The 25,897-nt window shown below is 39.9% G+C and overlaps 1 long non-coding RNA gene across 1 annotated transcript in view; it reads right to left on the bottom strand.

Annotated features, from left to right (window-relative positions):
- Positions 1-869: 869 nt before the first annotated feature.
- LOC133350471 (uncharacterized) overlaps positions 870-25,897 on the bottom strand; it is a 132,411-nt gene continuing 107,383 nt past the window's right edge. The window contains exons 2-3 of the long non-coding RNA XR_009756079.1: positions 8,923-8,980; positions 870-994 (exon numbers count right to left, since the gene is read on the bottom strand). This is a non-coding gene — a long non-coding RNA (uncharacterized LOC133350471). The remainder of the gene's footprint in view (positions 995-8,922; positions 8,981-25,897) is intronic.

The following is a 25,897-nucleotide window of genomic DNA, read 5'->3' as shown; positions in this document are numbered from 1 at the left end:
AAAAAGTGATTTTTTATCCATGTAACAATGCATAAATTAATCAATTCACATTGATTATTCTTCTCACTTACATCAAATTGTGCATATAAGAACATATAATTTAGGAATTGTGCTATTCTGAGGCATGCTATATTTAGGCTAACGAAATGAACCCGGAATCATAATCTCTATTTATCCGAGAGAAATGTGATAAGCTATGAAGCTCTTTTCCCACAGATGTCGAGTAGGGGCTGGACAGAACGTTACAGCAACAATAAAGAATACATCATAGATCGGAGTGCAAAGTGTAGGAAAAAAAAATCACAATCACTAAAAAATAAATACGTGAAATCGATAACGTATATAAGTTCAAATTGCATAAATACACCAATTCCAAACTTTGGACAAGGCAGCAAAACAACAGTAAGAACAGTCCCAGACGACATCAAAACAACACAAAGTCCCTCAATAAAAGTGCACATTAAAATGTAACTATCGATACAGGGGACATATAAAAGAGACATTATGAGACACTACACAAATTTTAAGGTAAAAAATTGACAACCTTTAATTTGTCGCAATTTCTGTTTAGTTTTTTTTAGTTTTGAAGGCAAAATTGTGTTCTGAATTATAATTTACCAAATTAAATTTGCAATACAATATTTTAGTATCGTAATTTCGCATTTCATGCATTTAATTACCAATGTTATTTACATGTGCCATTAAACACTTTAAAAGCATTTCTATTTTTCGTGGCCTTTCAAAGTGCACTTTATAGAATACATATTACACTGATAAAACAATCCATCACACTCAATTAGCATCAAACAGACATAGCCCCTCACCCTTCAATTCAATGGAGAAAAATCCTATTAACCAATGTAATTTAAAGTTGCCTCTGAAGCACTAACTCGAAAATGCAATTACGTTTTATATTTTTCAGTAGAGTAATTGTTGCCGACGGTTATATCTTGGTAGCAGTGGGTTTTCTTAAGCGCGCAGTCAGTTTTAGGTCCTAAGGGAAAGACACGAGTATGCAAAAGCATGTGTTCAACACCACTTGGCATCCCATTCGGTAAACTCAACACATGGGTGGTATTAGGGTATGAATGCATTTGCTATACAAACAAGGCCAGACAGACTGTAGGAGAAGAAAGAAGAACACGCGACAAAATGCAAACATCCTCTACGAAACAAAACAGAATTTCAGTGTACCTGCTTAAAGATAGCGCTGGTTTACATAACTCTGCAGCTAACATCACAAAACAAAGGGTCACTTGTGCACGGATTAGCGCTAGTCTAAATCGTTTCACAATCAGCTCGTTGTTATTGGCAAAGTCTTTTCTTCAGTCTCCACCGCTTAGAATAACGTAGTGATGCACTCATGTTGTAGAGGATTCGTGTTGTTGGGGCACAAAGCAGTAACCACATTTTGAGCCTCCATTGATAATGAAGGTGTGCTAATAATAATAATAGGCATGGGACACATCACCAGACATATTACCCAGGAGATTCGTGATGTAGTCTGGTGTGTTAGCCAGTAGCCACCTTTGCCACGAATTTTATTGAGGAATTCTTGACCAAACAAACACCAGTCGCAATTGCTATCTAAAGCAGTGGCCCGAGTACCAAACGGCCTAAGAAATTCTACGAATTGCAATTCAACAAATTGCGTAGTCCACAGTTTCTCCCACGTGTCGACTCCCCGCGGAATTTACACAAGGGGGCCGCGTATATATCTCTGCCAGAACGCATAAAGAGTGATAGCGAGCAGACATATGTCCGCCGTCATCCTCGCTGCTGCTGCTCCTGCTGCTGGGCTAATTTCACTGAAGTGGACACCCACATGGGGGTCCATTTCATCAGATGCAAAGTTCACTCTTCTCCCCGAGAAGAGCAGCTTGCTGTCGCAAATAGAGCATCCAATCGCATTTGGCGTCAACATCCCCATTGCAGCCGAATTGGCTGGTGCAGCGCGAGAGATGATGCAATCCACAGCAACGATCAGGGACTTCACTTTTAGCACGACAAATTTTCCGTAGCGTGCGCAAATCACTTAATGGTTGCTCCATTTAAGCAATATGTATCTGTTCAATAAGACCCCCCCCCCCCCAGGTTAGGGCTTGTTCAGAAAGTTGCAACTTCAGTGAACCTATAGGGAACAAGAACAAATACCAGGCTGTCACTGAGAGGAAAACAAAGATCTTAATATTTCATCTGACTGACATTCTTTGGGAAATATTTAGGTTAACATAAAACGGGAGTGTCTTACAATTATTTTATTTACACCTTCAACACAGGCACATGCAGAAGTAACTATTTTCTATCTTACCAGGTAGGGCCCACTGAGCTATATTGCTTTCTTTCAGAAGCGACCTGGCCACAAGTCTATGCAAAAAAAAGTGTCTTATCATCTTGGAAATGTATAGCAGCCAATTACTCTAAACACATGTTTCTAAATGTGGAGGGTAAACCGGAGAACCCAGATAAAAATCCACGGGGAGAACATGCAAACTGCAAATATATAGGCATCAGGATCAGGATAGAACCCACAACCTCATGTATATCAGGCAAGGGAGTTAACATCTTGCCACCGCGGCGACCCAGAACTGGAGGTCACAGTTAGTAACTGACTGATGCTCGCATATAAAGAATCAGTGTTCTGCAGCTGTGATTTTGGAAGGCAGAGACAAGGACTAAATAGAGGTAAGAAAAAGAGAGGAAAGAATATAATAAAATAGAAAGGAGGGAAAATAAAGGTAGGACGAGGGATTCTGGGAAGAAAGAAATAGTGATGCTTTAGGGGTGGCTAAATTTCCTGACCCAATGAGCCATACACAAAACCCTTCATATGACCAAGAATCACAAACCACAACACAGGAAACACCCTCATAGTGCTTTAACGACACATTTACCCCATTAAACCTATACTATGCACTCTCATCGAGTGTGCATATATGCATCTGTGCAGTGCAGTAGATTGAGAAAAAAAACTGAGAGAGCATGCGCTGAGCGGGTCACGTGGAGTTATGATTATGGCTCATTTGCCTGCACTGGTTTTCTGTGGAGATTTGAATTCAGAATGCTGTTGGAGAACCCCGGGAGGATGCACGTCTATCTGTGCTGCCAGAAGTTACTGCCCTTGGCCGGACCCTGCTTCCACAGATTTATCCCATTTTAAATAAAAGTTACGATGAAAAGCTACAAATCAGTTACGTATCAATTGAGCCGCAAGTGGCTCGTAAGCCTCGCTGTTGGCCACCCTTGGTGTATGGGTGGTCGGTGTTGCCAGGCTTAGTGGGAATAGCCTATGGTGAGACAATATTACAAAACTAAACACAAATCTGAACCAAAGTGTTAGTCTACCCCTAGATCGTGCTAACCTTTGAAGAGTCCACCACATTTGCATGAGGATCAGTATTCACTGTGAGGATACTCAAAATTGATAATTATATGCCACATGCCTTCTCTTTGAAAAAAAAATGTGCCAGTTGATTCACATTAATTTCAATGTCAAGTGCAAATGTCAAGGCTGAAAATGAAACAAAGATGAAAAAAAATACACTGTACATTAAATAAACTAAAGCAGCAAAACCAACCAACACACTTTTTCATATGACTATAACTTCAAAACTTCATTATTGTTATTATTTTGTTCAAATGTCCATTATGCAGCAATGAGTTAAAATATATGACATTTCTCCAAGTAAATTCTTGTTTTTTTCTCCTGTGATGTCATAAAATTAAGATGCGTATGATATTTGGGAACTGTAGGAGCGAGTATGAGTGATTATTGGTGTGTGTGAGTAATGATGCAAATTTATCAAGCTTACCTAGTAGACATATATACTGCACCACTGCTGCTGAGCATTATGCTAAAAAGCCACAAAATAAGGGCAATACATAATGTTGTGGCTCAATGCACAGCCAAAGGGCATTGCTAAGGGAAAAAATAGACACTATATGCAGTCTGTACAATGGAACCTAGCACCAAGGATTGATTCAATATTACTGGGTGCTGATGGAAATATCTGTGGCCAGTTTTGGGAGGGTTGATCTACTCTGTGCCTGGCAAATTAACTGAAAGTCAGGTTCGGTTAATTGTGTTCAAGTGAAAACTGCAAAATATATGGTATACATTCTATGTCCATTATCCAATGCAGCAAGGCTGTAGCTTTCCCAAACGATGTCACTTGATTTATTCAAGGAATGCCGGAATGCTGGTTTCATTCATTTGTGATTTGCAGTGACTGCTCTACTGACAATGGACAACATATATCTAATTAGTTTGCAAACAGGAAGGTATAAACAATGTGTTATGCTAAGATATTTGTATTTTTATATTATTTCATCTAACATTTAAACAATATAATCCTCAAGTTAGCAATATTCTCAATGTTACAATACTGGTGTTGAGTTCATTAGTTAAACACATATTTCAATTACTCCACGTATGTATGGCTTACAAAGACTGCATTGCTGACAATTTTTCAATATAAAAAGCATTTAAAATAAGACGTTAACGCACTTTTTTGCGTTCAAAATGTAAGATAACGATCATTTAATAGGCTCCAAGCATTGTATACATATTTACTCCACTTTCTGCAGAGGACAGCGAAATATGTCAGATTACAGGTGAACTCACACAATATAAAACAGGCAAAATGCTGCAATCAGCCATACAATATACCACAGTGACAGTGATTAAGTGTCCAATGGGGACCTCCACTGCAATATTATACATTCAGCGCACCAGCTCTGCACTGCATGCAAGAATGTATTTAAGCAAGTGGACATGATGCAAGGTTCAGCTGCGGTACATGTAATAACAGGAGTACCCCTAGTATGATCGCATTTGTTTCATTGCTGCTTAAGGGTTATGTATCGAGTACAATAGTTGCATTGCATAAAAGTGCCAAAATGTTTTTACACGTCCACAGTTTTAGATAAAGAAGAAAAGAGAACTGATCTCTGCACTTGAATAAATAAATGTGTGGCTCATGTAGGCACTGCACAGTGTGGACAGCAGGTATGACCGATATGATAAATTGGATGATTAATATATGTGCATACAATTCACATTAATCATACTGCTCGCACTCGAATTATCTTAAAACTATGTTAAGGCTGTAAGCCATTTTAACATCTTCATTCTAACCTATCAGTGGCAGCTATGGCATTATAACGTCTAACTTATGAAGTACCACAATCATTGTTATCTACAGTACAGGATATTAATTGAAAACCCAAGTGGTATCAATAACCAATACAATATTTACATGTACAGCGGTAGTGAGTGTGATAGTATAAATTGATTTTTTTTTTCAATTGGGAGTTAAAATGCAAGACAACCCAAGATTGTTTTACATGCGTACTGTATATGGTATACATTTGACATTACACTGATATTGTCGGTGAATGATTGAATATGAACAGAAATACGTGTAAATTAGTGAATATGTTTTATATAATTTTTCAAAAAACTTTTTATCCAATCTTTGTGTGAGTCCGAGGTTATGTGCATGCATGTGCTGTGATGGCATGGTGGTGAGCAAATAACAGACACTCACTAACAACACTTTCTGCTCGCGTTTAAGGCTAAACAGAGGATCTGTGTTTTAGTGTGTGTGTGTGAGAGAGAGATAAATTACTACCTTGAGTGATGTTTGAACATTAGCGTGGTAGTAAATACACATGACTGCACTGCAGCTTATGGATATGATATTGGAACATTTTAGTCTAAACGTTCACAATCTCCTAGCCCTGTGTACCCTTCGACACCAGATTCACCTTTCTATACGCCAACAAGATGTGTCGTGCACATTAGCTTATATTTGCATGCATATGGCATTAATATAAAACTGTACCATTGGGAGCATGTTAAGTACGCAGTCTGATAGCCAATAATTTAACATATCGGGGTCAATATCTATAGGGCGACACCTGACCCCTCTTTGCACACTCATTATGAAAATATTTTGAGAACATGCACCGAGACAATACGAGTAAACTATAACTTACCTTTCCAAAACATAATTAGTGATGGTTTAAATTAAGTAAAAAAATATACACGAACTGAAAGTTACATTCATCAACAACAGAACATATAATCACAACATGAATAAATCAAACTTGAAAATTCCCCACACGGAACTATTTGTATTGCATTTACCACATGCCCATTCTCTCATCTCGCGTTCATGGCATTTACACACTGCGACGTGGGGGCCCTGTCCATGTCAAAAGTTTCACGTTCCCTGAGAGTATGGGTAGTGGCAGGAAATGTGTGTCCAAGTGAATTTCTTCCCTAATTATGTTAATTATCGTAGCAGTACCAGGGCCATCGGCGGCTCGCTCTCTCAAGCAAAGGCTGCATCTGGTGGCTTCCCCTCATTATCTCATGGCATTTCTTCACTTTCTCTTTCCACGTCAAAAGGGGCCACTTTATTACAAATCCACACAGCTTGTCAACTATGATTACTTCCAATACAGCCACCTTCTTATATAACCTCCGTGTCCTTTCCCCCTTAATTGTACAGACGTCACAACTTATTATTTCTGTTTGGCTGAACGTCTAAGAACCACAGTCACTCAATTGTGTGACCAATTACAGGAAGCTTGGAAATGTGTGCGATTCAATTGGGCACAAAGGACTAAACTTGTGACTTGACATTGACAATGCTTTTAATGGCCCTTTTAAAATAGCAAACAACGCAAAAACAAAGTGCAACGTGAAGGGTAGATGTCACTCCCCGATGCTCATCTTTGGTGGATTTTATTAGGTCAATTCAAAACACATGCAATTTTTGTTGTTGTTGAAAATCTAATTACTGACAATGTTTGTAAAACTACTGATCATGTTTGTGGAATGTATGTTTTTAATGAATGTAAATGTGTAACTTTGGTTGACGAGAACAGCTGTTTCCTTGATAACATTATTGTCCCTATTGGATTACAATCTCTCAATAAAATTCTAAGTTGATAGTATTGGAGAATGTTCCTTCATCCATGATGCTTCACACACCAATACAAATCGAATAGATATATATTACATTCAATAACTATCACCTCTCAGTCGACTGTCTACAATAAACGGATTAATTGTTTGCGCACTGTGAATGTAAAATGATTTGAGGCATTGCATCTACCTAATTCAAGGACTTAATTTATGTAATTATTTTGAGCATTATTCTGCCACTTTTGGTGGAATGGTGGTCATTTTCACGTGAGGCCAGACCCATTCCACATTTCACAATTAATATGCAGCCGATTTAGCACAAACAAACACACCCATTCCACCACAACCTGCAGTTGGAGAATAGCCTGAAGTGAGCGTTGTGACAGCAGTGTTAAGGCAAAAGCCCGACAATGGTGAAATACTTCGTGGAAGCTTTTCACCATCATGTGTAATTGTCCCAATTAAGTTTGGGGGCCTGACTTTTGCATCGATGAGCGTTGAGCTGGCACGGAGATCCCTTCGTCTTTAAATCACGTACATGCTTCATCTTCATCATGCAAAATATTCGTGAAATGTCCACAACATTTACAGCAATTGTTTTTCTCTCTACACGTTTGTGTTGCTCTAAATGGTGGGGCAGAAAGTGCTAGAATGGATACAAGCATGCCCGAGATGAATGGATGATGACGTTGAAGGTAGAGATCAAGGATGATTATGACAATGAAAATTATGTTGAAGATAGTGACGAGGATGAGGAATGTGCTGCTGAAGATTATTATATGTATCCTTATGTTAATTAAGCAGTACTAATTAGCCTTTGGCTTCGTATTGAATTTCCACATTTCGGTGGAGAGTATAGCAACGTTCTCTCAAGCACACACACACATGTATTGTGAACACACACATGTAGTGTGTGCTTGTGTGTTCATTCATGAGATGGACGGAGCCTGATTGGTCGCCATGGTCCATTGGTGGACCAAGTATGCTGCCGTCGGCACACACAGCTCTGCTCGCTCCTTGGCATCAGCTGTTGATTGGCTGCACGAAATGGGGCTATACCTAATCTGCCTTGCAAACGTGGCCAAAAAACTATCATGAATTAGGCGCAATTGCTTTTGTGGAATTTCAAGCCAATGCAAGAATTTCACGAAAGAATGTAAACAAACTCTACATGAATCGGGCCCTTAATAGTGATGTGAAAAAACATACAATAACAAGTTCTATCAATGTGTCAAGTTGTGTGATATGATATGCTGAATTTAAGCCGGATGCTATATATCAAAACATATAATTTGATAGGATATAATTCGGGGTCCTTAAAGTAGATCTTAATTAATACACATGACTATATATATTTAAAAACGTTCACATATTCAAGACTTTATGACCATCACTCATACACGCATACACTGTGCTATTTATCCTTTCATATTTACTCAAACAAGAATACACAGGAGGGCTAATTTTAACTCCTGTCACACTGCAATGTCTTTGCTCAGTTGGCCATCTATCTGAAATGTACTCTAATGCTGTTGTCTAAGTGATACTTTAAGACTAGCTTAAGGCGGTGAGTGTGAAGTCCAGGATGGGTGCTGCTACTGTAATGGGTCTTGGGCCAGAGGACCTGTGGAGTTTTTAAAGGTCCATGGTATAGAGCCTGAAAGCAGAAGTCTGTCCTCATCACAACAATGGTCTATAACGTTGTGTAGAATGAGTTTTAGGTTTTATTCTATATGTATTGCTCAGAAATGTCAATCCACATACAATCATTAATGGTTGATAAAATATGAATATAGAAATTGTTAAGCATTTGAAGGAATGTTTCAGTTAATTGCTGTTGTCTTTTCACCAGATAAATATGCAAAAAAACATGCGAACGGCTAGAAAAAAAACAATTGAAAAAGCATTCCATGGCAGATTGAAAGTGCTCCCATTTTCCTCTGGCTCTCCGCACCACACTCCCACACCCCTTTGTAGAGCCATACCTGCCTTAGAAGTGTTGTCTTGGAGCAGAATGTTCAGACTCTCATGAGGACCCGCAACCTTCAAAAGGTCAACACATAATAAGACAAAACACTTTAAATAATGCATGTATTCCCTTGTATTACCAGACAATTTCAGCGAGCTGCTTACATACCAAAGCAAAACAAAAGAATGCACTTAGGCTAAAGGCAATCCCTTTCCCTTAAGCCTCGTTGATCCTTCAAGTATTTTAAGTGAAATACTCATGTGGTTTGTGCTGGGGTGCCATTGATGGATGGACAATCTCAACGGCTGTACTAACAGTCTCGGCAAATGTGATTGGAGTGTGGGCCAAATGGAACCTGAACAAACATGTTAAAAGCTGCTTGGCTTTCTGTTAATACATCTACACTGGCAGACAAAGCAAGTGATTCAATTAGAATATACTTGGTTCATTAAATCTTTTGAAAAATAACAAAAAATATACTGAATGATCACATCGTATGACATTGAGAATACAACACATCGATTTCCTTTATTAGACCAGATGCGGACTGTTTGGCGGAAATATTTGATTTGTGTGAGATCTGCTAATATAAGTATGCTTTATTGTTTGTAAAGTATAGTAGTTTTTATTTTCAGGTGTATAAATTATAGATTTACATCAGATGAGGTACTGTAATGAAGTCTCCACAAAATTACGAATCAACTGATGTGATGTTTACATATTTTTTATTTATACATGACTCAGTGGTATGCACAGCAACCACTGAACAATTTGGACACCTGAATATTGTTCTCTGTTAGTTTTATTATCAATGCCATTGCAACATTTCACGAACGGACAAACGATATTAAGAAAGTTTAAGAAAACAGTGGGGAGAAAATGTCAATGTTGCTTTGGATCAGTAGATCATTTAAACGTAATCAGAAACACTTTATATTAACACAAATGCCCTTCCGCATAATGTGAACATTGTTTTCATAATCTACATGACCTGTATCAACCACATTATTGTTGTTGCTGCCCCATAGGACATCATAGTCACGATAACATTCATTGCAATGCAGAAATGATGTTGTATGTGCCCCGCAATAGCATGACTTTTTGTTTGCATTCCCAGGGTCATGTTACATAGTGTGCACCTGTCACATCACTGCTGCCTTTCTGTCAACCTGCCAACTTGATGACATTAATAGCCCAATGGGTTTCATGACCCGTGTTTTGGCCATCCCAGCACAGTATTTTGATTTATAACACGTCAAAATGTGACCGCGTCTCAAGACGCTGTACAAATATGGGACAGGCACATCGAGAACATTTTAAGAGGGTTTTATGAAACTGTTTTCTTTGTCTTTTTCAGAGAGGAGTCAGGGGTAGACGTGCTACAGGACAAAGAAGAAAAGGAGATGGCAGAATGGTAAATGTGAAAATGAGGGCACTTCAAAGAGGAAGCACAGTCGGTCATTAGCAAAAGAGAAGAGGATGGTATTGAATCAGGACCTATTTCGAGGGAGGGAACTGGCAGTGTGGATAGCCAGAGGAAGCGAATACCAGATGACAAGAGCAGGGAACGGTGAAGGCTGACAAGGGGTTTTGACTTCATAATTAGGCATACTTTGCAGCAGTGAGCATTGGTGACTTTACTGTATTACTGATGAGCTCTAATAAGGATGACACCGGTCTGCAGATGTATCACTGCTGAATATCTGTACCACTGTTACCTATCAGTCAGTCATATTTGCTCAATTTGATCTTCATTACAACTTAGGATAAGAGCACAACAACGCACTTTTTCTGGAAATGCGGTCATTTATTTTTCGACTAATGTGTGGTTGGAAAATTATGACTTTCCATCACACAATTTTTCTTGTTATGGTGGGGTTTTTTCATAATGTACAGATTTGATTATCTTGGAGTGTGCTTTTGTGCTAATTTATTTTTGATAATGGGACACAAAAGCAATTTTTTTATTTGGAAAGGACTAAGAATAGGTCTATTTTATTGTTTTTAAATGGGTTGCAGAAAAGCATTAAACATAAATATTTTTTTGGGTTTCGGACACTGCATGTTTCTGCCATGCAGGGGTTGTACAGTATACGCAAACCCCGTTAGAGAAAGTGAGGTGCCAGCATGGTCCAATTAATGATTGCTTCTCCGGCCCTTGCTGTAAGCTGCCATTTCAAAGCAGACATGTCTCCCTGCAGCAATGGACCGAGTCCTACAATAATATTTCATCTTGACCATTAGTTAGATAGCTATATATAGGCAATTATGTAGTGTATGTTGGCATCTGAATGTGCGTGTGGGTGATTATGTGGATGTCTGTGCAAACATGCAACTGTGAACGTATGGGGATGTTCACGTACGTATATGTACATCTTGTGGATGCGTGGTATGCATAGTTGTGCATGGGGAATGGTAGTTAGTGTGGTGCGCTACGAACCCGACGACGCCAGTTTGATTCCCACTCATGGCCAACACCAGTGACGATTATCTCAACCGGTCATGGGCCCCTCCTAGGTCGACTCAGCCTCAAATTAATACTTGGTGTGATGCGTAAATATCACCCTTGGGGAGACAAAGGCGGTCGGGAGCGGTGTTGGCCACCCACCCCCTCGTGTGCCGCACCAGCCTTCATAGGTGCTCGCAAACAGCACTTGCCCCAACCGTCTTCAGGCTACACAGGGGATCTTTGTCTTTGCATGCAAAGCGCTGGGGGAACACCTCTACCAGAGTCCCAAGCTCAGGGAGGTGTCCCAAACTTGCAATTCTGTTGTGAGTACATGCGATAGTTTGACGAGTAAATATCGAACCGATTCCTAAACATTAAACTAATTGTAAGGGTGCACGGTGATGTAACTTTGTGGTCAATATCTAAGCCACGTATTTCATTTCTGACACGTAATTTTGATCTAGTCAAATAGAGCATTCAAATGCGCACTTAGTATGTATTAATACATTGGGTACAGTCTAGGCCTGGGGAAAAGCATTCCCTTTGACAACGGCGGAGGGAAAGCGAACCAATGTTATTCGGTACATTTCTGTTGGTTGAGCCCGACTTTATGTGCCTGTTCTTGTGAGCTTATATAATGAGGCTACATGTAAACTACGTGATACCCACACATAAGCAGGCAGGAATGCTGGGATTTAATAGCTGACTGGACATGCATAACATATTCTGCATGGAGAAAAAAGCCTACTGTGATATTTTACAATATTTTGTGATGCTACATTGATGCACACATTAAAGTAGTTGTTTATTTGATTGGTGTTTGCATGAGGATTGTTTGTGTAACTTAATTTACAGCTCTCTGTCGATCCTTTACTTTATGAAAGCCTCTCCATTTCTGTGTTCGTTTGGCGGGGGTGACGTTTGACCATCCTTCATCATATTGGTCAGTTCCGTTGGTGAAAGGGGGAGCCCATGACCAGCTCGGATGTCACTCGCCACTTATGTTAGCCACACCTCGGAATCGAATTCAGTGAACCGGGTTCGGAGTACATTGCACCATCGCAGCACCCTTATTTATGAAATGATTAACGCCCACTGTTTAAAATAACAACAGATGTTGTTTGCATGCCGTGCCGCATCTTGCGATTACTTAATTGTTGTTTTTTTGAGCCACGGAAAAATATGCTTTTCACTTTAAAAAAAAGAAGTTTTAAATCACTCTGTGCCCTGTTCACCCCACTTTAATATGCACAGCGGGTTTTTTTGTAATGTCACTAGTCATCATTTTGGTATTTAAAAATCTCATTAAGGAAATTAATACAATTTAGAATATGGTTAAGTTTAGCCATTGGACGTAGTCAAACAAATGGCACTTGCTCAACTATGCAAAATAGTTCTTATTCAGTTTTTGATTACAGATGACCCAAGTGGACAACTTACTTGTTTAATATATTCTTAGAATATTACAATCTTACTACGATTCTGTTTCCCCATTCCTAAAATTCCAGTTCCCATTACCAGCAAAACAGGTTAAACCAGGCTAATCCCTCCGAGTGCCTGATGGCTAAAGTTCACAAAGTAATAATTGTAAAAGGCTGATGGCTGGGACATAAAGAGGAATAATGCCCTCATTAGTGTCCATCAAATAGAAAGGCACTTTTTTTTCTCCCTCACTAAAGTACATCGCCGCACCTTGATTAATCCTTAATACGCTTTGTTTTTTCAATAAATGGCATTATTTCTACACATGATGACACACAACCTATTTTGTTTATATGTGTAATGTTTAAAAAAAATGTGTTCACAATAACCTTCTTTATTTAATGTGTAGACATATATAATTAAATACGTGGATTTTTTCTCTCCCTACGATCTGCTTCGTATGAGACTGCTGAACTGACTAATGCAAATAAAGTTGAACGTAAAAAAAATGTGTAAACAATGTACTGCATGACACTGGGATGAAGCAGTGCTGTGGTGTTTTAATGCACTGTGCTTTGCACCCGACAACCTGAGTTCAATTCCTGCCCATAGCTACTATCAATGGTAATATTTGAATTGGTACTGGGACTCCCTGTACTAACCTGGACTGAGAGGCATGCTGAGGTATGGTCACAAAACTCTGACGACTCACACTGCACTCGCAGGCTATCAAGCAGCAATCGCTTGACAAAGGGCTGTAAGTTATTATTTTATGATGATGTATGTAGAACTTCTTTCGCACAGTACATAGCCAATCTTGATAATTGGAGGTGCGGGGGAAGGACAGCAATAACATGATGATGATTATTCTATCACTATCACATATACATTACAAGATTAACATGCTAGGTTATTCTTTGCCTTCATGAAGGATTTCATGTAGTTTTGTATCTATCAAAACTATATATTTAGTCACACTAGATGCAATGGCTATGTTTCTATGGATATATCGATGTGAATTGCTGTATTATTATTTTTTTCAAAAGTTGCATGTTGCTTTTATGAAAATAAATATATTTCCATTAATTGACCGCGTACAGAAGCAAATATATTTACATGAAGGTAGAACTTCAATATTTCCAAATATGTTAAGTTCTTGAATATTTCAGAGATTCACATAACAGTCACATTTATGTGAATTACACCCGTCCTATTGCTCTCGTTCCACTTGTTTTGTTCATTCAGATGAATGAATCAGATAAGCACTTGCAATGGAAACATGGCTAATGGCTCGAGCTGCTTTCCGTTTTAATTGAAAAAGAAGCCACAGTTGGGGACACTAATTTGAATTCCATATTCAAGTGTTTGATAGCTCACCACTCAGACAGATGGCAAGCCCGATGCGTTCCTTTCAAATGCACTGAATGCCAGTCAGTGGGACGGCTGGTTCCCAATTGTTGAAAGAATCTGTGCAAATCGCCGGCAGCAAGAGATGGAACTCTTGACCTCTTGTATCCAGAGTAGGGATTATTTACAGTGCATTGCTGCTTATGTCTCTAAATGAGGAAGTTTTGGCATTTCGGTAAAATTATTAAGCTGACTATTTAATATTTTTCATCAATTTAAATGGACAGAAGAAAAAAGCTCATGCAATTTGTAATAAAGAAGAGTTATTAATGGTAGAAGTAATTAATGCATAAATAATCAGCAACAGTGTAATGAATTTGAGAAGCAAAACAGTTCTTACAATTATAATCATCTGCACTGTTAAAATAACATTTAATTACCTAATATAACAATTTTTGTTAAGGTTTCACCAAGCTCATTTATAAGTAAAAAAGTTTACAAATTTAAAGTAAATGTGTACACATTAACCATATCCTTTCTTCTTCTTTCTTAAACCAAAGCACAACAAAAAAAATCAATTTTGTGGCCCTTTTTTTTGTGGCCTCCTCCGCAGATTATTGTTCCCTTAGCCATCTTACCCCATCATGCCTTGAGTTGCTTCTCGCTTTGTTCCAAAACAATTGTCTCCAAGTCCAGACACTTAATGCCCCGCAGGACCTAACCACTGAATGGAGAGCAAAGGAGAATGTGGGGGGTGTCTAAGGAGCCAGGCGAGACGGAGTAAATTGCCTTTAAGGTAATAAGTAGATCTTGTACGCTGGGGGAAATTAAAGTGTGTGCAAACCTCAAACAGAGGTTACAACCACCCCCAATCTGTAGGATATTAAGTAAACCCACAGAAGCAGAGAGAGAGAGGGGATAGAGCCACTAATCATGGAAACATTTGGTCATGCCACTGGGAAAAATGTTATTCTTTAGAATGCAACACATTAAATCACTTTCGTAACTCCATGTATTATAATGATTATATGTTTATGTAATTGTCTTTATGGATGTATATGTGTATTTTTTAAGTAAGCCTTGGGGACAGTTTATATCATTAAATATATGAAATTTTCTAGGAATGCAACATAAACAAGCTAACATGCAATCACACACACACAGTATAAATACAAAACATAAATATACAACAGGCACAGAAATTGATATGCATTCAAATGTAGAAACAAATGATAACGGCATCTCTCCAGACACTCACATGCACACGCACACACGCACAGTCTTTCACACACACATAATTCACCGTGGTAAGCCATAGGACACCACTGCGCTTTCCTATTATATTTTCACACTTTTTTCTCCTCACAATTCTCAACCTCACACCATTCAATTCCACATTAAACACGGATTCCGAGGTGAGAAACCTGGAAGAGCGAGTGCCCTGCTGACACGAACACTTTCCACTGCCCAGGCTCTCTCCCAATTGCAAAGCACGAGTTTAAAAATTTATCGCAATAAAGCACGACTCATTTAAATACACGTGAGGTACATTTTCCATCGCCGAGGATATTCCATGGCTGTTTTTTTAAATGCATGCTTTTTTAAAGTACGATTGTTTACAAAAAGCATTGGTGCCCCATTTTCACGTTGGATTTCCCAGTGCATGTGTTGTGTACGAAGAGGTGTCGTGGTTAGCGCACTGCGCTACGAACCCTGGAGTTCGATACTCAATCAGATCTCGGCTAACATCAGTGGTGAAAATCGAAAACCAGTCTTGGGCCATCTCTAGGTTGGCTCAGCATAAAAGTAAAACCTCATGCAGCGTGTAATCATCACCACTGGGGAGACAAAGGTGACCAGGCATTGTTATGTCCACAGCATGCCTGCTCGTGCCATGCTGGTCTTCATTAGGTGCTTGCTAATAGCACTTGCTCCAGCAGTCTTCAGGGCTATATGAGGGGTCTTTATCTATGTGTTGGGGATACGTAGAGTAAGCACACTGCCATCGTGACCTGCATTTGTTTCCTGGCTATGCACAATACCAGTACAACTTCATGTGTTAATCTGTCTAGGCCTCCTCTAGGTTAATATAGTTTAAAATTACGTTTACAAACACAACGTGCTGCATGTGTATCGTGGAGAAGACAAAGGCAGCCTGGCATGTTTTCTCTGTTGCCCTAAATACATTATTTCTACAGCTTTGATGGCTAATGAGTGCAGCAACATGTTAAATAAAATGTCAAAAGTGGATTTTGGAGAATAGTTGCAAATATTCCCCACATTTCCCACGCATGTATGTGCATATATTGTGTGTAAAATACACACAACACAAATTCCCAACACAGGGAATATTTCCTTCTGGACGGTTTTGTCGCACAGAAAATGGTTTTGATGCAATACGTGCCTCAACCGGCAATTTTCCGGCCACAGATTATGGGTCCCAACAGCACCCTCCCCCCCCCTTACATTTCCTCAGACAGGGCGACCGAAAGCTCAGAGCTTGTAATTACCTTTCAAATAAGTACCCCTTCCCTGCCCTCAGGTTCACTCACAGGAAGCGTTTAGCTAAAGTGCCTTTCACAACAGCAGCCATGCACCAGCTGCAGCTGGTTTGAGTATTCTGGGCAAGGGACTGTTTTTTAAATAGTTATTTACAAACATAAATACGTTAATTCAAGTTCACATTACTTAGAACTAGTACTAATCCGAGTTGTAGTTTTTTTTTATTACACGTGTTCCCATGTGTGTTTGTGTGTCCCCATTCCCTTGAGTCATACATGAACTTGGCATGCTTTCATTGGGAAGTCACGTGAATGCGAGGCATTTTCTACAAGCTTTGCACAGGTGATACTTGTCATAAACTTTCCACAGCACATGCCAAAGGCAATTATATAGAGTTGATGATCCTTGTGTATATTTTGAAGGCTTATTATGCATGCTTCCTTGGATATAAATATATTTGCATAACACAACTTTTCGGGTAAACTGTGTTGAAGTAAAAAATGACAGCATAACAACATTTCCGTATATACATAAATCACATAAGGTACAAGGTAAAGGTGCAGCCCTGCAAATGGTTGCTCAGATTTCTAAACGAAACTATTTTTCCAGGTAAGGCGCACTGAGCTATTTCGATCTTTTTTAGAAGTAACCTGGTCACAAATGATAGCACAACGAAGAGGCGTATCATATGGAAATGTATGGCAGCCAGATACTCTTAACGCATGATGCTTCTAAATGGAGGACCTGGATAAAAATCCACGCGACCATGGGTAGGACGTGCAAAATACAAATTTACAGGTGTAGTGACATCGCGGGCGTCACTGTGTAATGCCGGCCCTGGAGAGGCACGGCGTGCGATGTACTCACATCGCGGACACCCTGTATATGTGGGTGTAGTACCGGCCCTAGAGGGGCTCGATGAGCGCTGAGTCAAAGTGCTGAGTGGCACCACGCGAGGATGCGGTGTGAGAGTGTCAGCCATGGAATCGGGTTACTAAAGGCCATGGCACTCTCGTTGACCCCGGAGGACACATGACGGGCAAAGTCTTTCACAGGGGCCCCAAGTAGGGGCTAGGGGTGGTCACGTGTCGGAGCGAGATCTCGCTAGAGGATTCGAGAAGGTGGTCGTGGCCAAGGGCGGAGCCAGCCACGACCAGTGAGGATATAAGCTGGGTCCCCAGCGATGATGTTGTCATCTGAAGATCTACATTCGATGTCCGTGAAGAGTCACCAACACGTGGACCTGGACTCAAGCTGGGGTCCTGTCCGTTGTAGCTACTCCCAGTATATTTAGTGTAGTTAGCCTGGTGGTCCACCACTATAGGTTGTTATTTGGAAAAGGGGCAGTTACCCCTTTGTGTTGGTATCAATAAATGTGTTGCCTCCAAAGAGTGCATCTGCGATTCAGTTGAAGCCACTACACAGGTATCAGGGTCGGGATCGAATCCATGGTATCTTGAATACCAGGTTAGGGAGTTTACATATTGCCACCGTGGCACCTTTCCGCAAGCAGAAGGGCCTCCACTCGCGTCCAGAGTGCCAACCATTACACATTGGCAACGCCCCAACGAAGACATATTTATAGACCGTAACATTATATTTATTCTATAGAATGTTAAGTAACTTTAGATATTATCATGAGTAATATAAAATGGTACGTCATTATAACACCCGATTACAAAGTCCATGAGAAGAAATGCACATTAAAAACTAAATATGCAGCATTAGATGTTGTATGTTTCTATATAGAACTACACTTAATAGGTAGACATATTTATAACCAGTTGAGAGCCCATTGAGACTACAAGTAGCCCTTTGAATGAGGCAAATACAGTACAACAATTGCAAACACAGAACATATCAAATGTCAAAAATAAATCTTGAGACGTGAACTTCAGGTACAACATTTTAATAATGGAAATATTCAAACGAATCAAGGAAACAGGATAAATATGAGATGTCAGAGATGCAATAATTACTTTTAAATTGTCCAAGCAATGGATCCAGTTTACTGCAGAAAATTGACTGAAAGGGGATCGTGATTAATTGTAAAAAAATTAACCCGTAAAAACAAAGTTTTTCACTATAAATCCTTTATATGCGTGTTCAATGGGCCACAACCCAGCCCACATTGGTCTTTGAAACGGGCGGCTAGAGTCCTCTCGTCCTCTGGCTTGAGATAGCTGCCACCTATGGGTCAGATGATTGCCTGCCACCATTAAGCAATTGGTAATTAAATATAAAAAAAAATTACCTAAAAAGTGTAAAATTTTGGAAAAAATGTTTCACGAAAATAAATTGTCACGCACAACGAGTCTGTGTGCAAAATGTCAGCTCGATTGGATCACGGTAAGTGGGTTAAAAAAACGACCGAAAGATTTGCATGGTCGTAAGCGCGCAAGCAAGTGAACTTAATATAAAGGATTTAATAAAGGATTTATAAATAAGCTAGATTGTTCCAGTTTCATGATGCATCGTGCATTCTTCAATTACAAGTATTAACTCCCATCACAGCATAGAAATTGTGCATATGCATAGTTTTAAATCTGGTAAAAGTAAACCAGATTAAGCATTTTTTGCAAACGCTTTAAATATTAACTTAGATTCATGTATGTCCCTCTGCATTGATAATGGAGTGTTGGTATAGAGGTTACAGCTATGTTCAGAGCATCTCACATTTAAAATGAAACACAGGGTAGAGGTGAAAACTGGTTCAGGACTATTTAAAGCTTTTGACAGGTGTGGATTTATAAAGTACATCACCGTAATCAATACTGTAATAAGCATGAAGGTGGGTGTGACAGGCTGGTCACAAGTGGCTAATGAGAAACAGGATTCGTTTGTGAAAATTAATCCCATCTTATTTTTATATTTCTTTGTAAGGTTTTGTTTTGAAGATGATAAAAAAAATTACGTGATATGTTTTTACATGACCTGTATGTTTATCTATATTGAAGCATCTTTGAAGGTAATGTCCTGGATACAATGTGCACAAAAGGATATTTTCAGAGTTTTTAAAATATCTTCAAACTCTAGCCACTACATTGGCTCCTAGTTAGTTTTTTTGTTATTATATTTCAAGTTCTGGCTGTTAAGTTATAAGGGACTATGTGATCTCCCCCCCCCCCCCCCCCCTCTTACCGGACTGAATTCATGTCTCTTCATGTTCCAAGTCATATACTCCAGTCACAAAATACAAATATTTGAATGTGTCTTCAGCTCAAAATGAGTGATTTTTATACAATGCTTCGATTCTTTAGAACTCCTTACCACCCTTAGTGAAATCTGCCAATTCAGTAACATCTTTGAAATCACGCCTGAAGACATCTGCTCAAAAAGGCTTTTCATAACATTTAATTGTTTCAGCAATTATGTGTTTTATATATATATATATTACTTTTAATGCACACCGTATTCGCTCGCTTTTAAAGAGAGAGAATGACTCAAAGGAATAAAGAACCATTGATGAGCTGGAAGGCAGCCATGTGGTGAAACAGTGCGAATAATTACACAAGCTCAATTGCCCTCTAAATATTAAGATGTTTTCAGTCAATTTAATTAGTGTTTTCATTTGTTTATTTGCATGCTTTAATTGTCTTGTTTTGGAGTTATATGTGACATATGAATTATCCATACCCAGTGCAGTATTTGTAAAGGGTATACCTGTCATTTTAAATCGATGTTAACAAATCCGATCTTTTTATAGATATGCTTTTAATCCAGTCCCCTGTGAATTGGATATGCAACGTTATATTGTGCTTGGATTGTTAAATGCTTTGTGAGGCCTATTCCAGAAAGGCGCTTTTATGTAAGTGCAATGTTGTTGTTGTTATTGCCATTGCAATTATGAGATGCAGCATTCTACATCATCATACTATACACTCCACCGAGTGATATCGTCAACCTATTATTCATGACCTTCAGGGATATTAGTTACAATACACTGTACCCTGTGGCAGTCATTTCTATTATCCAAAATAATGTTGGATGAGTAAGTTTTTTTTTATTTCACAGATGTTAGTATTAAAACAACCCCTGAAATGATAAGCCAATTCATTGACCTATCATTTGTGACCAGGTTGATTCTTAAAAATATCAATATAGCTCAGTGGGCCTTACATGGTAAAAAAAAAAAGGTTAAACAAATAATTACTTACTTGCAATTGGGTTCCCGCAATATTTTTGTTATGTTTTTATATGCAAATATATATATAAAAAAAACTTTATTATGTTTTTGTTATATTTCTGTAGGAGCCGGGTGCAGAGCACAAACTGTGACATAGAGTGGGGTGGTTTAGGTTGCAGAATCTCCGTGGACAGAAGTCCAGGATGCGGTGCTTTTGAATTTAGAGGAGGGGGGGGGGGTTGGGCTCGTTGTTGCCCCACCGAGTGGAGACCGCAAGAGCGGGGTACATGTGTAGTGACTAACTTGGAGACGCTAAGAGTTGGAGGCACTTATTTTATTTAACCGAGCACCCTCGGCACAATGCACACCCTACGCTGGTACACACTCTTCTGTCGCTCGCTTATACATAACTCTACGTGGGCTACTAGCCTATACACAACACTATCCATCAAACACTGACGGCGCTGAAACGAGTCAGCCAACTACCATCTAGCAGCAAAATATCGAGTTAAGACGACAGCGACGATGGCGACGAGAAGACAGCGACGATGGTGACGATCTTCAACAGCACGACGGAGATCCCACTCCATACGACAGCCCCGAGCTTTCGTTCAGGGCCCCCTTTTATGCTCAGCGTGGCCTCACTCCGCCTCGGCCATGCCCCCTCTCTAGAACCTACCAGCAGGTTCCCGGGCTTCCCCCATGTGCACCTTCTGTCACCTTTCCCCCAGATATCCCCTCTGGTGTATCACCTGGCCTGCTGACGTCAGGGCTGCTGTAAGCCGCAGATCCCCTTCCCCGCCAGCATCCAGCGCTATGCTGCTACATTACTTATTCTATGTCACTACACATGTACTTGCGTGTAAGAAGGGGAAGGTGAGGGAAGAAGAACTTAAGAAAAGGAGTAGACTTTTTGACGTTTAAACCACTTTTATTGCCGCCACAGCAACAGTGATTCCGATATGAAATACACAGTCACCAGCAAACAAATGATAATAAACGCTATAAAATGATGAGCTGTGGCGCTAAATGCATAATACGAAAAAAAAGTCACGTGGTGGTGGTGGTGGTCATCGCGCACGCCACGGTGACGAGCGAGCGCTTCAGAAGGTGAACACGAGGGTGCCGTCCACGCTGGTACAGAAGGCTTTTCCGGCTCCCCAGCGTTCGAATAAGACGTGCACATCACCGACATGTGTGTGGTATGCGTGCTCCAGCCGGAGCCGCGCCTTAAGCAGGCCTCTGAACACTGGAAGCACAGAACAGCTGTCAGTGTCACCTTCCAGCATCTTTTTTCTCGTTCTATACACCGCCATCTTCGCCTGAGCACAGGCGACGTTGGCGAAGAAAAGGAGTAGAGGGAGCGGGGGCAAGAAGGGAAGGTTCACGTTATGTGGTTGCATGGTAGATAGCCATGTGTACATAGTTCCAAGGGGCCGTCCATAAATGACGTCACGCACCTGGGGGGGGGGGGGTCAGACATTTGTGACGATGTGTGAAGAGAGGGGGGGGGGGGTTTGAGAAATGTGACGTCACATCAAAATGCGCAACTTTAAATACATATAGACAACACGTTCTATTTAATTAAATAGACGTTTTCATAAAACATTTTTATCCTACAACATCAGAGTGCAGCGGCACATTAAATACGCACTACAATGACAATAGTTTAAAGCGATTTGAAGCATGTTTTATTTGGGGGGGGGGGGCAGAGCTTTGTGACATCATATTTGAGGGGGGTCTGACTTTTTGTGACGCCCTGTGACGATGGGGGGGGGGGGGTCAAAAATCGTCCAAAATCGCGTGACGTCATTTATGGACGGCCCTCAACTTGCAGACTTCCCTTTGTGTGATGTTTGTTGTTGTCAAAATAAATGCTAATACTGTATTACGTGTTTCGATGTTTGGCTAGACTGCATAACAAGGGGAGGTAATTTAAACTAGATATTACTCTTCAGGTGCTCCCAATGTTTTATGACTTCGGTCAGCATTAATAATGTTGTGCAGCTTTGAACAGATGTACCGTTTTTTTAAATCCTTTATATTAAGTTCGCTTGCTTGCGTGCTTGCTTGCTTACGACCGTGCAAATCTTTCGGTCGTTTTTTAACCCACTTCCCGTGACCCAATCGAGCTGACATTTTCCACACAGACTCGTTGCTTAATGCTGGCAGACAATCATCTGACCCATAGGTGGCAGCCATCTCAAGCCAGAGGACGAGAGGACTCTAGCCGCCACGCATATAAAGGATTTAGAGTGAAAAACTTTGTTTTTACGGGTTAATTTTTTTCAATATCAGCTTCAACCACAAAAAGGAAGCTATTGCATTGACCGACTCAAAACAACCAAAAAGTATCTTATTCTTATTCTTAGGTTTTTTCGGTAAAACATCAAAATTAATAAAAATAAAATAAAATAAAGATCACGACGTTTCGGAGGCAACACAAGTCTCCGTCATCAGGTGGGACCGTCACAGCCAGATTAGCTGCATCAAGTGAGGCAATGATTCTAGATGTAATCCCTTAAAAGCGAGTTGAGGGGGGAGGAGAGGGGGGGGGAGCTCATCAGAATGTGGTAGCCAATGAATGGAACGTGGGCGACGGCGTGGAAGCGAAAAAGTATCTTTCAACGAAGCTATTTTTTCCTCCGAGTTAATTTGATACTCCACTGAATGTCTCTGCCCTGTGCAATGCTCCTGTTACAGATTGATCAAAAGTCAACCCTTGTACTCAATGGCACTTGTTAAGAAGAGGCGAGAAAAACAAATCCAATTAAGATCTGCACAGAAAAACACACAAAGGCTAATATCTTTAATTCGGCCAACCCCCTTCTTTAATATACTAAAATGATAAACCAAATACATGCCCATCACATGTAACATTGTGTGATTAAAATCATTTACGTAGCTTCAGTGCAATTTTAAAATGTTCTATTAAATTTTTATCGCGTAAATTTGATTTGTGTTTGATCTTGAACGTACTAATGTAAATTCAACTAATTATATTAAGTATGTCTAATAAAGGTCTTTGAATATGGCTGATATTAAAAGCCGTGTAAACGCATGGTCACGCAATATGCATTGTCTGACTTTGCATTGGTTGCGCATTCAATGTGTAATCCTTTGCAATGCAAGCAGCTATATATTCGCTTGAAGAAAAATAGGCAAGAGGCAAAGGTTAAGTAATGCATTGATTAAAAAGGGAAATAAAAAGCAAGAGTGATACTGAATGTATATCCTGAAAATATATTACACGTTTGAAGCTTTAACCCAAAGCTTCTATAAAATGTGAAATCAATAGTACTTGCAGTTCACTGATGATTGATATACTACTTACTGTACAGCACTTATTGTTTTTTTCCAAATAAAAAAATTAAAGTGTCTGTCCGTGTGTATCCATGTAGGAAGTGGCACACCGCGCGATGAACCTGGAAACTTGAGTTTTGATTCCCGGTCATGGCTAAAATCAGTGGTGATTATCAGAGCCCATCCTGGGCCTACCCTAGGTCGACTCAGCCTTAAATTAAGTACTGCACATGGTTCTGTGTGTAAACATCAGCACCGGGCATACAAAGGTGGCCAAGCATGATTTTGGCCACACCAACCCCCTCATCCACCATCCCGCCCTTCACAGGTGCTCGATAACAGCACTTTCTCCAACAGCCTGTCCTGCATCCATGTGCACACTCACATAGGGACATGTGTAAATGATCTTCACCTTATGTACACCTGTTAACACAGTGTGGACAAACTCAGTATACTACAAAGACTGCATATCCGACCGTCATATATCCACCTTGATCAATTAACTGCCATCAAGTGTTTTATATGTACGTGATGTAACTGTCAGATTCTGTAGATTTTCACATACCTGACCTTTTCACGTATCTGCCGATACCTCAACCTTCAATGAATCGATTATGCGACGTTGTGCTGTAATGTACATACAAACTTGTCAATGTCTGACACAAAAATACAATGTGTTGAAAAACAACCTATACTTCTGTAATGCACGTTGTAATGTGCCTCTGTGTACTGGGACACTACTCTTCAAATAAGAGAAACCAAATGAAAATTTCCATTTGGACAGCTCAATTCTCATATTACAAGCGGTCTGACTGGTTGCAGACAAGAGCCACTCTTTGTGCTTGGGCTACCAATTGCATCGTGACAAGTCCCCTGGTGTCATGAGCCAATTAACCTCAACCTTTATGTCAGATATCATTGCTTACAAATACAATTCACTGTTTCATGTTGTGTAAGAAAACATAGTGGCGTTTATAAACACAATAGTAAGCCTTGCCTAGTCATGCAAATGCATTCGAAAGGTGTAAAATAATTTCAGTATACATACATACATGGTGATCATGGTATTGAAATAGTATGCGTGCAGGTGAACAAGTATAAAGGACTCTGTGCATAGGGTTCACTTCAGTGTAGTTCACTTGAATATTGTATACAATAAAAACAGCACCGTGGACAGTGTGAACAGCAGATGATGCTTAATAATGACAGCCATGCACAACTACAAACATGGGCGGATAAAATATTAATATGTAAGGTGTTTTACTTTGTTTTAGTGGGCTGATGCCATGGTGCAATACCTAGTGCACTAGACCTTCCAATTCAGAGGTCGCTGATTCTATTCTGTCTCCTGGGGTGGCATATGAAACAATGTATACATTCCTTACATTTCCCCGCCTCTGTCCACCCAGCAATATAAATTGGTACAGCACTGCCAGATGATGGGGATGACAGAGAGACATGCATTTGAGTATGAACTTCAAATACTTGTTTTGACAAAACAATTGTGACATGATGGCCTCCCACTGCTGAACAAAACAATTCAAATCGACATTACACTGCAATAGCAATGTTTTTCAATTCATATTGCGTATATTATATTCTTAGGTTTTTTCGGTAAAGTCACGTAGGTAAAACATCAAAATTAATGAAAATAAAATAAAATAAAAATCACGACGTTTCGGAGGCAACACAAGTCTCCGTCATCAGGTGGGACCGTCACATTCATTGGCTACCACATTCTGATGAGCCCCCCCCTCTCCTCCCCCTCAACTTGCTTTTAAGGGATTACATCTTGAATCATTGCCTCACTTGATGCAGCTAATCCGGCTGTGACGGTCCCAC

This window comes from Lethenteron reissneri, chromosome 34 (genome assembly GCF_015708825.2).
Source record: "Lethenteron reissneri isolate LAM-NWPU_2019-01 chromosome 34, ASM1570882v1, whole genome shotgun sequence".
Lineage (NCBI taxonomy): Eukaryota > Metazoa > Chordata > Hyperoartia > Petromyzontiformes > Petromyzontidae > Lethenteron > Lethenteron reissneri.
The sequence above is the reverse complement of the archived record's forward strand: the minus strand, read 5'-3'. Positions and strand labels throughout refer to the sequence as shown.